This window comes from Camelus bactrianus, chromosome 9, assembly GCF_048773025.1.
Source record: "Camelus bactrianus isolate YW-2024 breed Bactrian camel chromosome 9, ASM4877302v1, whole genome shotgun sequence".
In the NCBI taxonomy this organism is placed as follows: Eukaryota; Metazoa; Chordata; class Mammalia; order Artiodactyla; family Camelidae; genus Camelus; species Camelus bactrianus.
In genome coordinates, this window is record NC_133547.1 from 32,762,191 (window position 1) to 32,778,050 (window position 15,860).

The 15,860-nt window shown below is 36.5% G+C and overlaps 1 long non-coding RNA gene across 1 annotated transcript; it reads right to left on the reverse strand.

The window, feature by feature from the left end:
• Window positions 1-117: 117 nt before the first annotated feature.
• LOC141578612 (uncharacterized) lies at window positions 118-15,308 on the reverse strand. The gene is made up of 2 exons (XR_012509129.1): window positions 8,681-15,308; window positions 118-6,471 (listed from the first exon to the last, which is right to left on the reverse strand). It is a non-coding gene; the product is annotated as an uncharacterized LOC141578612 (long non-coding RNA).
• Between the last annotated feature and the right edge of the window lie 552 nt (window positions 15,309-15,860).

Consider the following 15,860-nt stretch of genomic DNA (forward strand, 5'->3'; position numbering starts at 1 on the left):
TTCTGAATTTCTATGGATTAGTCTTGTATATTTTACCCAGAGAGCAGAAACTACTTGTTACCAAGTCCAAACTCATTCTGCTCACTGCACAACAGGCCAGTAAACTGGGAGACGAGGTGTTGGGGCCAGGAATAACAACTTTATTCAGAAAACCAGCAGACTGAGAAGATGGAGGACTAATGTCCTAAATAACCATCTTCCCAAAGTCAGAATTCAGGATCCTTTTATAGTAAAAAGGGGGCGGGGTGTGGTTGGTTGTTGCAGACTTCTTGGAGTTGGAATCCTTTGTCCTTGCAGCTCCACGTAGGTCAGGTCACGATGTTCCTATAAACCTCCAATGAGACAAATGTTATTCTCTGTTCTGCAACTTTTTATTTCTATATGAATAGAAAAGTGTTATACCCTTAAAGGTCAGAGCCTTGAGAATAGGCCATCCCGTATATTTTAGGCTCTAGGCAACATTCTGTTACAAAAGGCGCAGAACCAGCAGGACTAAGCATAGGAAACAGAGCACAGGGTTAGAGCTAAAGGCACAGATCCAGTATGGAGTCAGGTTTTTGTCTTTACTAAATTAAATAATCACAGATATTTCTGGACGTACATGCTGACAAAGAAAATAGGAAATAACTTGCTAGTCTAAAATGACTTACAAGTATTTTCATCTTTGACTTAAAGTTTATGTAAGCAAGCCAAGGGAATTGCTAAAAATCTATACCAACCATTTTATTACATAACAAAGTAAGTGATTTGTATACAAGTACCCCTGATCCTAGTACCTTTCTCATGAGGTATCAGGTGAGTGGATTCTGGGTTACACACATTAGAAACTATCCTAAGAGGCCATATCATTTCTGTCTTTTACAGCTCAAGTCTTTACTTGGTATCTATGGGTCATACTGAAGTTCAAACAAAATACGGAAATTTATGTGTGATTCAGAGAGTAATTTAATTAAAATAATTGAGGGAAATCAAAAAGAATTTAAATGGTTTAATCTAAAAGGAAAATGGGGCCTGAAAAAAATGGATAAATGGCCTCTTTGTGACTGGATATTTTATTTCCTCTGCTTATTAAATGTCTCTTGCCTTTATTCTGTAGAGCTTCTAAAATGCTCTAGGATCAAACACTACAGCTCAGAGAAAGTATAGATTTCAGTAATAGTACATGATATTACAGGTTAAGAACCAACCACACAAAATCCCCAGAATGTGCTTTCTAATTGTAAAAAAAAAAAAAAAAAAAAAATTCCAGATGAGTTCTCTGATACAGAAATGACTTTTATTTCACTAATCACACAATTATTAATCAATGAAAGTCCTTAACTGTGTGTTTGTGCACTACGGTCAATGAAAAGAAGGGGCAGTGAGAAAAGCTATATTTCTGCCACCAATTCTTTTGAACAAACTTGTTGAGTGTCCATTTTATCTCCTTTACTCCCCCTGCCTTAAGATTCTCAGTCATTGCCTATGAGAAAAAGATCCATCTAAACCCTAATGTTAGCTTTTAAAAACAGTACAGTTGACAAGTAGATGAATGAGAATGAAGAAGAAAAAAAATGAAAATTGCATTCATATAAAATCTCTTTTTCTCTTAATCACCTTGGGACACTTTGTTACCCAGTGACTACCTTGTAAAAAGGAAGCTAGCTATTCCCTGTGCTAGGAACTGTTTTCCCTCTGTGGTAGTGTTAGTAACTTCTAGCTTATGATGTCCTTCTGAGAAAAGATACATTATCTTTGAATATCAGAAAAAACTAATTCACTTTACCCCAAGCCCAGTCTTAATCATTCTGCATCTAAATTAAATAATCACAGATATTTCTGGATGTATAAAAAAGAGGTAGTCTTAAAAACAAATTCAAAACAAGTCAAGGACTTGAATATAAAATGTGAAATTTTTTAGTGAAAAACACAGGAGAAAATCTTTCGGCTAGAGCAAAAACTAGCTGCTGGTCCTTGGTTGGATATATTGTCTGCAAATATTTTTTTTTTCCAGTCTGTAGTGTATATCCTTTCATCTTCTTAACAGGATCTTTCAAAGAGCAACGTTTTAAAATTTTGATGAGTTCCAATTTATTTTTTCTCTTTATGGGCTATGTTTTTAAAGTCAAAGCCAGATACTGAAAAAAAAAAAAAAATCCTCAAAACTCAACAGTAAAAAATGAATAACATTAAACAGTAAAGACTAAAAAAGAAAAACAGTAAAATAAAAAATGGACAAAGATATGAGCAGTCATTTCAAAAAGGATACACAGATAGCAAATAAGCATATGAATAGATGTTCAACCCTTCTGAGAAATACAAATTAAGACCACAACAAGATATTACTACACACCTATAAGAGTGTCTAAAATAAAAAATAATGATAATACCAAATGCTAACAAGAATGTGGAGAAACTGCCTTACTTATACATTGCTGATGGGAATGTAAAATGGTATAACCACTCGGGAAATCACCTGGAAATTTATCTGAAAAAAAAAAACACCTAAATATACACTTATATGACCCAGGAATTGCACTCTTGGGCATTTATCCCACAGAAATAAAAACTTATGTCCACATGAAAAATGGTACCTGTATATTCATCCTCAGTTCTATTAATAATAGACAAAAACTGGAAATAATCCAGATGTCCTTCCTTGGGTGAATGGTTAAACAAACTATTACACAACCACACCATGGACTACTACTCAGCAATAAAAAGAAATGAACTATTGTTACCCACACTTGAATGAATCTCCAGGGAATTATGCTGAATGAAAAAGCCAAAAGGTTGCACACTGTATGATTCCATCTCACGTAACTGCAGATATGAGCAGCCCGTAGTCGGAGAAGTGGCTTTACTATCTTTAACTCATGGCTTCCAAAGTTGCTCTAGTTGTCATGACTCACAGCCGGAGTAGGAGTGGGAAGGAGGAAGTCAAGAACAAGCAGCTTCGTCTTGGGGAAGATGACATCAAAGTTGCATCTGTCATGCACATCCACCCAGCTGGAGCAAACTGCACCCCCTTGCTGCAACAGAGGCTGGAGGACGTCGCCTCTAGCTGAGAGGCACCATTACCCGATAAAATTGTGTGTCTTCTCTAGCCAGATGGAAAAGGATGAGAATGATCCTAGGTGAGAACGATCAGTCTCTGTCCTACCAGTTTCAAGACTCTTTACAACACTGCCTGTAGCTCCTTATAGTCCGCAACTTCTCCATACAAGCCTATTGCTGCAACAGGCTTCACTTCTTCATTTCTGTGTGTGAGAGTGTGTGTGAGTGTGTGTGTGTGTGTGTGTGTGTGTGTGTGTGTGTAGTTTATTTTTAACTCTCTTGTTGGAAAGTCTTTGCCCCTCTTTGTCCTTCAGGACTAAATCTCAGTCTTGCCGTGTACAACTTCAGAGCCAGAAGATACCACTTAAGGTATAATTACTGTAATTATCTACATTTCACACATTGAAAAAAAAGGGAAACACAAGAGGAGTGATTTACTTGAAGTCCCACAACTGATAAGTGTCAGAAGGGCACTGAGGGCAGGAAATCACTGCCTTCTGTTCACTCCGGAATCCCTAATGTTCAGCACATTGCCCACCACATAGGTTAGACACTCCATAAACACTTGGAACGAATGAATGAATGAAATATTATGACACCAGAGTTCGTATCTTTTTCAAAAAGGCTAAACTCTCTTCCTTTTGAGAATATTTATAGATCTGTGCTCTCCATGGCCAATCTGTTCACTTAATTATACAGTTTGAACAATCAATCAGCTTAATTAACAAGGCACTGAGTGTTTACTACATACTAAATTGTGAGCCTCTCATCAGCAGTTCCTAACAAAATAGGTGCTCATTAAATACAAGACTAATTGAATGAGTACAGTGTATTCTACCTACTATGAGTGAAAAAAAATATGAAAATAAATAAATAACAGAATTCATTATCTAAAGAAAAAAGCATGAGAAGACTTGGAAGAGAAATGGTTGTCTATCTGATTGTTCCCTGAAGTCCCACAGTTCTCAGAAGTGCCTCCAAGGCTTTGAAGCCAAATGTATTTATATTTTTATCTTTTTTCTTATTTGAAGTATCTTTTTAAAATGTTGACATGGTGCAAGCCAGATTTCTTGGAACAAGCTGTCTCCTCACAATAGATATGATTTTGCAACAGTTGTTTGTTCAAATGTTCCCACCTCCACAGCACTCTCTGTAGAGGCGAGTGCCAATAAAGAATACTTACTTACTCTATTATTTAAAAAAAAAACACAAACAAAACAGAAAGCACTCTTTATTGTTAGCGTTCAAGGTTATTTTTCAAATTCAAAATCAGACATTAGGGTCCATGGACTATCACAATTTATTTTTATCTAGCAGATCCACTGGTCTCTTATTCCCACCCAATCTGCCTCAAGGAGATCACAATTATTTTCAGGATTATGGACTTGTGAAAAGGTCTTTGGGGTCAGGCTGACAAGTATTCAAATTCCAGCTCTACCTACTGTGTGTCTCAGTTTTGCTTTCTGTAATAGGGAAAATAATTTAGAGATGTTACGGAGATTTTCTCATAAACTCCCTGCCCCAACACACGCGTAGCCTCTCCATTATCCATGTCCCCTAGTAGAGTAGTACCTTTGTTACCATTGATGGCACATCATTATCTCTCAGTCTATCATTTACACTAGGGTTCACTCTTAGTGTTGAACGTTCTATGGGTTTAGACAATGTATAATGACTGATATCCACCATTCTAACATCATACAGAAGAGGGTTCCATCTAGTCATCCTGCCCTCCCCCTATCAACTCCTGGAGACCATTCCTTTTTTTGTTCATTTCATATTTTTATTGCAACATTATTGAGATATAATATTATATTAATTTTAGGTATACACTATAATGATTTGATATTTGTATATTTTGTGAAATGATCACCCACTGGTCTTTTAACTGTCTCCATAATTTCACCTTTTCCAGACTGTCATATAATTGGAATCATATCATATATAGCCTTTCAGGTTGGCTTCTTTCACTTAGTAAAATGCATTTAAATTTCCTCCATGTTTCTTCGTGCTTTTTCAACGCTGAATCATATTTTATTGTCTGGATATGTCACAGTTTATTTATCTGTTCACCCACTGAGGGATATCTTGATTGTTCCTGAGTCTGGGGCAGTTATGAACAAGCTGCTATAAGCATCCATGTGAAGGACAACAGTTTTCAAGTCCTTTGAATAAACACCAAGGCGTGCGGTTGCTGAATTACAAGGTAAGAGCATGTTTAGTGATGTAAGGAGCCGCCAAACTGTCTTTCAAACTGACTGTGCCATTTGCACCCTCACCATCATGTATGGGAATTCCTGCTGCCCCACATCACAGGCAGCATTCGGTGGTGCTGGTGCTCTGGATGTTGGTCATTCTAAGAGGTGTACGTGCTGTCTCTTTGCTGTTTTAATTTGCATTTCACAGGTAACAGGACATGATGTGGGCATATATTTATGTTTGTTTATCACCCGTATGTTTTCTTTGATGAGGTACCTGTTAAGATCTTCGGCCTATTTTCCAATCAGGTTGTTTGTTTTCTTATTGCCAAGTTTGAAGGGGTTCTGGTACAATTTGGATAAGGGCCCTTTAGCAGATGAGTCTTTTTAAAACATATTCTCCCAGCTCATGGCTGGTTTTTTCATTCTGATACTTCGAACATCCCTACCATGTCTGGTTTTGATGCTTGGTCTGTCTCTTCAAATTGTGCTTTTTTTTCCCTGCCTTTTGATATGCCTGATAATTCTTCTTGATAGCTGGACATTGATTTTGACAATCAGATGGATGATATGCGTACAATTTCTAATAAATAGCATGAATATAAATTAGCAAAAACTTAGGGCTTGCTTGTTAAGAAGCTTACATTTTAACTTCCTCATTATAAACAGCTGATGCTATAAACCCAATGAGCTGTAACATAATCAAGTAAATGGTTTCAGTGAATGATTCAAGAATTATCTATGGACTAACCAGGCATTTTCCAGACCTGAATGTGTCCACCTGTAATTCAGCTGACTGCCACCAGGAGACAGTAGTGCCATTTGTGTTATGTATTAAAATATCTCAATATAGTAATTGAAATTATGATGAATAAGCTACTTGATATTTATTAAAATAATAATAAATATGCTGCTCGAATATTAAATACGTACATTACTATAATAACAAAGTGGCATTTAAAAATATAAGATCCAGCCAGAAAGCAATATTGATTTGAGCTAACCTTAGTCACTATATACAGCAACCGCTGGGGGAGAAGATAGTGTAGGTTCCATCTGCATTTGGAAGGAGTTGCTTTCTGTAACCCTGAAGCCACTGCTGCCACCTTAACGTGGAACTAGAGCGGTTCCTTCCTCTCCTCCCTTCAAACCAGGGGACTGGGGGCTGCACGGGCTGCGTCACAAGCATTGTCGTTGCGGTTGCTGTTGTAAGCTGTGCTCAGCGCTGTGCTCAGTGCTGTGACAAACCAGAAATGTGGTATCAGACATTCTCTGTGCCCATGCAGAGCTCCATCCAGTACCAGCTCAGTAGGTGCCTACCAGCTGCAGTCCTCAGAATAACCTCCCAAAGTAGACACTGTTATTCTTCCCACTTTACAGATGAGCAAACTGATGAACTGTAAGATTGAGAACTTGCCCAAGATCATGAATCAGGACTCAAACACAGGCTCTTTAGGGGCAAAGCTCGCCCCGCAACCGACTGCTGTACCTAATGCATTCCCTATTAGTTTTATTATTATTGGTTTATTATTAACTTTAAAAAGGTACTCTGTCTAAAAACAGTAAGATAGATAATGCTATTATGGAAAATTTTCAGCCTCCAGTTCAAGTCCTAAAAATTGAACTGTACTCAGTTTACATAGGATTCTGAAAATATTATGACCTCAGAGTCATTTGAAGGTCTTTAGCTTTAGTTTCTCAAATTAAAAAAAAAAAGTTACATAGGGTCTCTTCTAAACTAGGCTGTACAGAAAAAAAAAAACGTGAGTAAGAGTGGATCATTGCCCTCAAGGAATTTCTTATTTTTCCTTCACTTATGAAAGAATCTTGTTAAATGACCTTTTCTTCGTTAGTTCTAAATGAGTTATTTTGTGTATTTGATAAGGAGATAGATTTTTACTTCCTGACTAGGTTTTCAATCTTTGTTTTTAGCCTTGACTATGCATATTTCAAATCAAGGGAGAAAACTATTGAGAAAAATACATGCTGCACAGCTCTCTTCTAATGTCAAAGTGTTCTTTCCCAATTCACTTTCCAATCCATACATGCTACTGAAGCAAACATATTTTTAAAGGAAACCCTTATTCCCTTGTCTCTCTAATGAATCCTTCCTCCACCAGGCTTTTTCTTCTCTTTGCATTTTTAGTCAGTTTCCATTGATCAAATGCCTTGAATCTTTCAGTTTTAAAATTTTAGTCCATGTCCAAAACACACATAATATTACTGATAAAATTTTGTTTGAAAGGAGCCATTTTTTTTTCATTAATTCACAACATAAAGAAAATGGCATTTAGAGCAGGACTTTAAGAAATACAAGACCCAGCCATGCATCTGAGGGAAAGCACTGTAAATAACTTCATACAAAACAGCTGTTGTTTCATAAGGGGAAACTGTAATGTGGTCTACATCTTAATGATTATATATTTTAATAAGTACCTCAGTTGATAAGGATTCACACTAGCATTTGGAAAACATTGTATTGGAAATTATTGACCAGGAGGACTGTGTGTTTCCATTGGATTTCTAGTGCCTACTCCAGTGCCTGGTGTTGGAGAAACTCAAAATCACTCATGTGAATTTATTAAATTCTCCCTACAACTTAATAACTGTTATTATTTCAATTTGACAAATGGGAGACAAAAACTCTAAGTAAAGTCAGAAGATGAGGTCAAGCTCACTAACTAGCTAACTGACAAACCAGATTTTTAAATCCAGGTTCTGGGATTGCAGCTATGTCCATGAAGGTACACCACAAAAATTTTGACTTTTTTCTTCCTTCTTGGTGAATATCCAACTCAAAAACGTACAACCATTCAGGCTGGAGAAGACATCCAGATTCGGAGAGAGGTGGGGCAAGGGATTTAACCCACCAAAATCTCATCAAGGAAATTTAGCTTGGAAAGTTCCTTATCAATAGGAGAAAAAAAAGTATTGATTCTTTCAATAATGGACTTTTGAACAGAGGCCTTGTTCTAATATCAGTTCAGTTTATTACTTACTATTTTTTCTTGTTTTTTTTAAAAAACACTACAGTTTATTTAGAATCCCTTGGAAGTAGTAGTCGTAGGGAGAGAAAAAAAAAATAAGAGACTCTTCCAAAATCCATGACTATCCAGGTCAGGATTCCTATCTCTAAAGTGAGCTTTTAAACAATTTCTAACTTTTTCGTTAATCTGCAGACACCAGGAGCACGGCAGGAGCCTACGCATTCATGGTGTCTCAGAACCGAAATATTCCCAGTGAGTAACCACCACCTTTCAGCTCTGTTATCCCTGCTCTTCCGGTTTCACACATGCCTTCCAAGACCCCGGAGCATCGTCATTGAGTAGTGTCATTACCAAGTCAGAGAAATTCAGTTCTTGTGGTCTAGACTGTTGGACATAGATAAATACTGGGCGTTTGGGTTTGTGTGTGTCTGTGCGTTGCCTTTAAGAGAAAACATATACCTGTTAGTATGTTAGTCGAAGCTTCCAAGCAGTGGCTGCATGAATATTTCATGTTTCCTCCTGGCTGTTGCTTCTGTAACCTGTTTCTAAAGTGATAGAGAGAGAGAGAGAGAGAGAAGACTACAAGAGAGGTCAGTTTCCATAGGAACGAATGTAACTATAGAAAAACCCTATTAAAGCTGGAGTATTGCCTGCAGGGAAACTGAACGCACACCGCACACGACACATTTACCTAATGCAATTGCATTTTCAAAAGTCGTATCTAAACACCTTCCATAGGTGATGGGCTGCCATACAAACATGAACTATCTGGCCTCTGAAAGTACAAGCATTTTAAATCAAAACATTAACTACATTTTAAAATTTGGGTTGGCACTATTTGAATATGGGGTGGTGGGGGGAGCCAGCTAAAGTGTAACTATTCTTGGAGATACAAAACAGTTACTTTTTCTTAACTGTTAACTTTGTAGTACATCTAACTGTAAAACACACTAGGTACTTGTGAGAGAGGCTGCAGCATCAAAAAATAACAATAAAGTAATAACTTGTGAAGTTTTTCTAAATTTACAAGCTAAATTGATATGGAAGAATTCAATTTAAAAGAAAAATTGGTAACTTACAAATAACTTCTCATAATCAATATAAGAAAGCAAGGTTGATCTGTATTTTAAGGGCTTAGAGGAAAAATTCAGTTTTAGAAAAATCTATAATTCTCATGTAAACTCTAAAATTTCTGCTTAGAGCTTTTGAAGAGGAGTTTTAAGTATGAAAACTGTGACAACAGTTAAGTCTGGAAACCTCAGAATTATTCTTCTTTCCTCTCTCTCCCTTCCCAACTCATCATAAAAACTCTGGGTTCTCTCAATTCTCATCCTTAACCCATGACCTCACTCTTTATCCCAACGGCTGTAAGTTTCTACCCTACAAGCTTCCAGTGCTCCAGGCAGAACCGCAATTCCCTCTTGCACTTACTTGCCCGCACTCCCCGTCCTAATGGGCAGGTTTCTCACTTGTTTGCCAGAAGGACTCGATTAAATTGTTTTGCAATATAATGTAAATGAGCGATGGAGAGGTCAGTGTGTTACACTTCCCAGGGTGATCTGCATTTACAGGGGAGATTTACAATCCAAAAAACAATTAATTTGTCAATTCAAATCCTCTGGAAATGGGAGAAGCAATTTTTTATTTAAGTAAGTAAACAGATGAATATTCATAGGAAGAATAAATCTATGATAGAATTTCAGCAGTAACACAGCTGTAGACCGCAATGGTCTCTTATTTGCATACTTTTGGCAACTAGCTACTTCATGGCGTATCTTCTCTGCAATAAACTTTTGGAAACTTAGAAACAACCTAATTTGTTCTTCACCACCTCTCTCACAATGCTGTGTTTGCAGCACCAGGTACCTTTAAAAAGGAGACAAGGTGAAGCTGAAAACAAAAGGCTATTTAAGAATCAGCAAAAGCCACCAAATACTCTTTCACTGTCCCTTCCTCACCTTTGCAGAAGACTAAAAATTTGTCCTTGAGATGATGAGACAGAGGCTTATTTGAGAGGTTAAGAAGTCTGTCCCTTGGAAGCACACACCTCAGATGGGAGCAGGAATTCATATTAAAAGCTCAAAGTTAAAAAAAAAAAAAAACCCTCAAAGTTAAGTGAAAGTCCATCAGTCATATACTGAATTTTGAAAAGCCAACTCCTTCCCTCACTGGGATCTCAGAACGACCTCAGGTAGACTAATAATCTCCAGGTCAGATATTGAAAAATTCATTTTGAGGAATTTGGCACAAGAGAAAAGAGCCAAAGGTGCTGATATAAGCCCTGCCAGATGAACCAGGTCAGAGATCAATGAATCAAGAAGACATAACAGCAAAAGTTAACGGAACTAAAGAAAGAAATGAACAAACCCACATTCATAGGTGATGATTTTAATTATCTTTGTCTCTGTAATTGATAGAACAGGCAAAAAATAACAATAAGAACACTGAAGATTTGAATAACACTATCAAACCTTGACCTGTTTCTTATGCATTACAGAGAACTGCAGGATATACATTTCTTAAGCATACTATGAAACGCTAAGACAGACCATATGCTGGGCCATAAAACAAGTCGCAACAAGTTTAAAGACACTGAAATCATACGTTTTCATACCACAACTACATTTAATTAAAGAATCAAAAAGATACCTAGAAAATCTTCAAATATTTGGAAGTTAATTCACTTACTTCTAAACAACTGATGGAACAAAGAATAAATCACAAGGGAAATCAGAAAATGTTTCTTATTAATTGGTAATAAAAACACAACATACCAAAACTAACAGGATGTGACTGAAGTGGTGCTGATGCAGTATTTAGAAAGAAATGTACAGTTTAAAATGTTCATATATAAAAAGAAGAAAGCTGCAAAGCCAATTATCTAAACCAGGGCACTGTGCTAGAGACCAGAATACAGTGGTGACTTAACTGCAGTCCCTGTCCTGATGTGAACACAGCCTGTGCAATATATTAGCATGAATAATCAATCGCCACCAGGGGTATTCATTAAAATGTAGAACCATTAATATGTAGACCGAACTGTAGATTTTTCTTACAAAGCAATCGCTGTTGTGGTGTGCCCTTCACAGAGAGGAGCCCCATGTTGGTAACAAACACCTGCAGAAGTCTTCAATTTCATCACAAGTTAGGAAGGTGTTAATTAGAATCGATGAGCATTCACTACACACCCACCAGAATAGCTAGATGAAAAGGACAGACGGAATGCCAAGTGTTGCAAGGACATGAAACGACCAGAACTCTCACCTCCTGTTGGTGGGAGTTTAAGCTGGTTTAAGCACTTTGAAGAGCTGTTTGGCAGTAATGGCTGCAGCTGGATACATGCACAGTGCATGACTCAGCAGTTCACTTCCCTAGTGAACACCTGCAAAAACGCTCACATATGTTGACCAGAAACCATGTATATATAATCATATCTGGAGTGGCACTAGTTGTAAAAGCCAAAACAAAACCCACCTAAATGTCTGTCAGCAGTAGAATATCTTTGATTTAATGCGACAAAGCCACACAATTAGAAACTATACAACAATGAATATGGAAAAATACAAATACATGCTAAAGTTGGATGAATATCATAAAAGTAACACTGAGCGAAAGAAACCCCATAGGCAAAGTAGTATAGACAGAATGGTTCTATTTACGTGTATTTCAAAAACAGGCAAAACTATTTCATGGAGGTAGGAGTCAGAGTGATGCTTAGCCTTGGGAGTGGTGGGTAGTGACGGGTAAGGGGCATTAAGCTGGCTCTGCTGTTACTGGAGAGTAGGTTCTTGTCTCATCACAGTCAGAAGAATTCAGAGATGAGACATGGAGGTCAAGAAACCAAAGTGAGGATTTATTAAGGGATAGGATGCGCCCAAGTGGCGAGTGAGCAGACTCAGGTGAGTAGCTGCACTGAGTTTCCTTAGCAAGCTGGTCACATGGGGTGTAAAAGTGAAAGGGCAGAATATTCATCGGAGAGGGAGGGGTTTGGGGCCATGCTCCCCGAGTTTCACCTTGCCGAGGGGAGGAGGGATTTTTGTCCTTATTGAGTCTTGGTCAAAGTGTCATGGCTGTGGTGCGTGCCATGCTTACCTGCAAGGCCAACTGTACTCTAAAGAGGACATAAGGAGCAAAAGGTTACGTTTGGATGCCAGAGATTCCTGACTTTTCCCACCTTTCTTTGCCTCCAGAACGCTTATCACCCCAAATGTATGACTTCTTATCAGTCCGGAGGTTCCTGCTTCTCTCTGTCTGCCCGAGGGCCCCCAAGATGTTAACACCATGCCCACATTTCTCAGCTCATATCTAGCTATCTGTCTGCTCTAACATTGGGATGTTGGCAATGTTCTATCCTTAACTTGTGTGCTATTGAGGTTTGAGGGTTCACTTGGTGAAAGTTCACTTTGGGCTATATACACTGAATCTGTTCACAAAATTATCTGTTCTACTTCAATTAAAAACTCAAATAAAAGCAGAAGAAATATTTTCCTTTGTTTTTAATTTGACTCATAAAAGTAATCACCAAAGTATCTTCATTATCAGGATTTCTTATGCCAAGAATCACCAGCCACTGTCTTTTTCTCATTACACTTAGTTAAAATGGCCTCTATGGTCTGTTAGTTCTTATACTTACTACGTACTAATTGGGTGTTCAGATGAACAGCAGACCTTTAACATTTTCAAAGTCAAATAATAAGTTTACTATTTCATTAAGAGGATTATTTTTGAGGTGAATAATTAACTATGAAATCCCCTCTATGTAATCCTTTTTGAATCAGGGTAATGTGGTTTATAGCTCCCTGAGTGTGATGGTACATGAGCTAGTTCCCTTTGGGAATGGAACGCATGGCTTTCTGCAGCTGAACAAGTCTGTACTGAGTCACAATCCTACTCATGGCCTTTGGAGATACCTGATATAATTTAATATTTATTCTTGCAGTTGAATCATTTTCCTTTTCCTTAGGAGACATATGGGAAAGCAATCACTAGTCACAGGTTTTCCCAAGTCAGCTTCCGTGAACCCTTTAATTAAACAAAAGTATATTCATAGAAATCTGAATTATCTTATGATCCTTAGAAAATTATAAACTTTCTTTGTTATTAAGGAAAAAAAATCCAGTTATTCATACTGATTTATGTGAGGTGACATTCAATTACAAATTGCCTTGGAATTTATGGTGTAACTGATATTGACTTACTAAATAAAGAATCTAGACTCTCTGACATTCCCTTTATGCAACTCCATTTTAAAGCACCAAATACCCACAAGGGAGAAAAGTCCATTCATTAAACCATTTATCAATGGAATATTTGATTTCTTTTGTTTTACCTTTTATAAATTAAAATATATTTTTTAAAGGGGAAATAAATTCCATTCCCACCAGAACTGGCTATAATTCTCACAGCAGTCTTATCAGTGAGTCACAATCACAAGATCAGGAATGACTTAATGCACCAAATGTGCCAGCTGAAAATATCTGTGCAGTTAATGGGAAAGGGATTTTATCCCTTTGATGGTGGTATATTATGATTCTTGGTCTCTTCTTCAGTTTCACCCAGTAAATTTAACACAAAGTTTGCATAAATGGTAGCTATCAATATGGGTTTGAGTCAAGATACTTCTCCACCAAATCAAAATCATTTGGAGGAAACTCCATACTGTTTTCCATAACAGTGCAATCCCACTCCTGGGCATATATCCAGAGGGAACTTTAATTCAAAAAGACACCTGCACCCCAATGTTCACAGCAGCACTATTTACAATAGCCAAGACATGGAAACAACCTAAATGTCTATCAACAGACAACTGGATAAAGAAGTTGTGGTATATTTATACAATGGAATACTACTCAGCCATAAAAATAAGGCCATTTGCAGCAACATGGATGGACCTGGAGATCATCATTTGAAGTGAAGTAAGGCAGAAAGAGAAGGAAAAATACCATACGATGTCACTTATATGTGGAATCTAAAAAAAAGACAAATGAACTTATTTACAAAACAGAAACAGACTCACAGACATAGAAAACAAACTTATGGTTATTGGAGGTAGGGGAAGAGGGTGGGAAGGGATAAATTGGGAGTTCAAGATTTGCAGATACTAACTACTATATATAAAATAGATAAGCAACAAATTTATACAGTACAGCACAGGGAACTATATTCTATATCTTGTAGTAACCTATAATGAAAAAGAATATGAATGAATATATGTATGTATATGTATGACTGAACCATTATGCTATACATTAGAAACTGACACAACATTGTAAACTATACTTTAATTTAAAAAAAATCCTCCAAGGCAATTTCAAAAAAAAAAAAAAAAAAGAAAAGTCATTTGGAACTTGCACTTGAGATAAGTCTAATATTGAAAATTAAGAGAGAGGAATAATAATTGTTGACCTTAAGATATAGGTCTTTCAAAGCACAGTAGAGTTTTATATTTATCCAGTTTCTTAAATAACTGATTTCATGACAGCATCTTAAAATGAGAGCATGCTGAACTTCATTACAGTTGTACAAATTTCTACTGTTGGATAAACCATAGCTGTAAACTGTTTTTCCTTCTGTTATCATCCTTTGGGGAACAAATTCTATTTTGCATTTTTCTAATAATTATGAAGGATTTTGTGTTTTATTGCTTTCTGTTCATAATACTTACATCTTTACTTACACTTTCATGGCTTCTGAATTGATTACTGTTTTAGTTTCTATGGTTACTCTGCCAGTTGCCTACCTATAAATAGATATTTTATAATAGAAGGCTTATGAAAGTTCATTTTTTGAATACCCTTCTGCAATAAGAAGAATTGCTAGAAAAATAACATATGAATCAAGGTTTAGGGAAACTGATATCTTATACCTTTCAGGGTGTAAAAATAGAAGACTAAAATTAAAAATTCATGTAGATACAGGCTGCCAAGTACATGGTGAAAAGAGAATATGTGAGTATTTAACAAGAAAATGTACAGTTGGAATATACTACTAACTTTAGCCCCCACTGAACATTTCATGATACCTTTACAATAACATTTATCAACCACATATAAAGTATCTAAGCAGTATTTCTTTCATTGGCATCTTAATACTACTCCTCAACATGATTTTTTAAAAACTTTTTTGTATGAATTTACCCTTTGGAATATATATATATGTATGTATGTAAAATCTCACAATCTATTCTTCATGTTTAACTTTCTTTGTAGTATGGTTTTATTTGCCATTTAATTATCTTAATTTATGTAGTCAAAATGGGTCAGTTTTCTTTTGTGGCTTCTGAATTTGTGCCTCATTTAGGAAGTCTTTCCTAATGCAAGATTATAAAAACATCCCCTTATATTTCTTTTTTCTTAAATAGCCTTTAAAGTAGATTATGCTTTTAATCTACCTGGAATTTAAGAATCTTTTATATAGAAAGTCAATTGGATTTCAGCACTTATCCCTTTCCTGATAATTTTAAGTTCCCTATTTATCATGCATTAGATTCAATTATACATGGATATATTTTGGGACTCTGTAGTATAGTCCCTTCATTTGTTTTTCTGTTCCCACGCTGATACCCCTTAAATAATATGTTTAAATATAAGTATGTTTCACATATGTGTTGGTATTCGGTTTATTTGCTCTTTAGAATCCG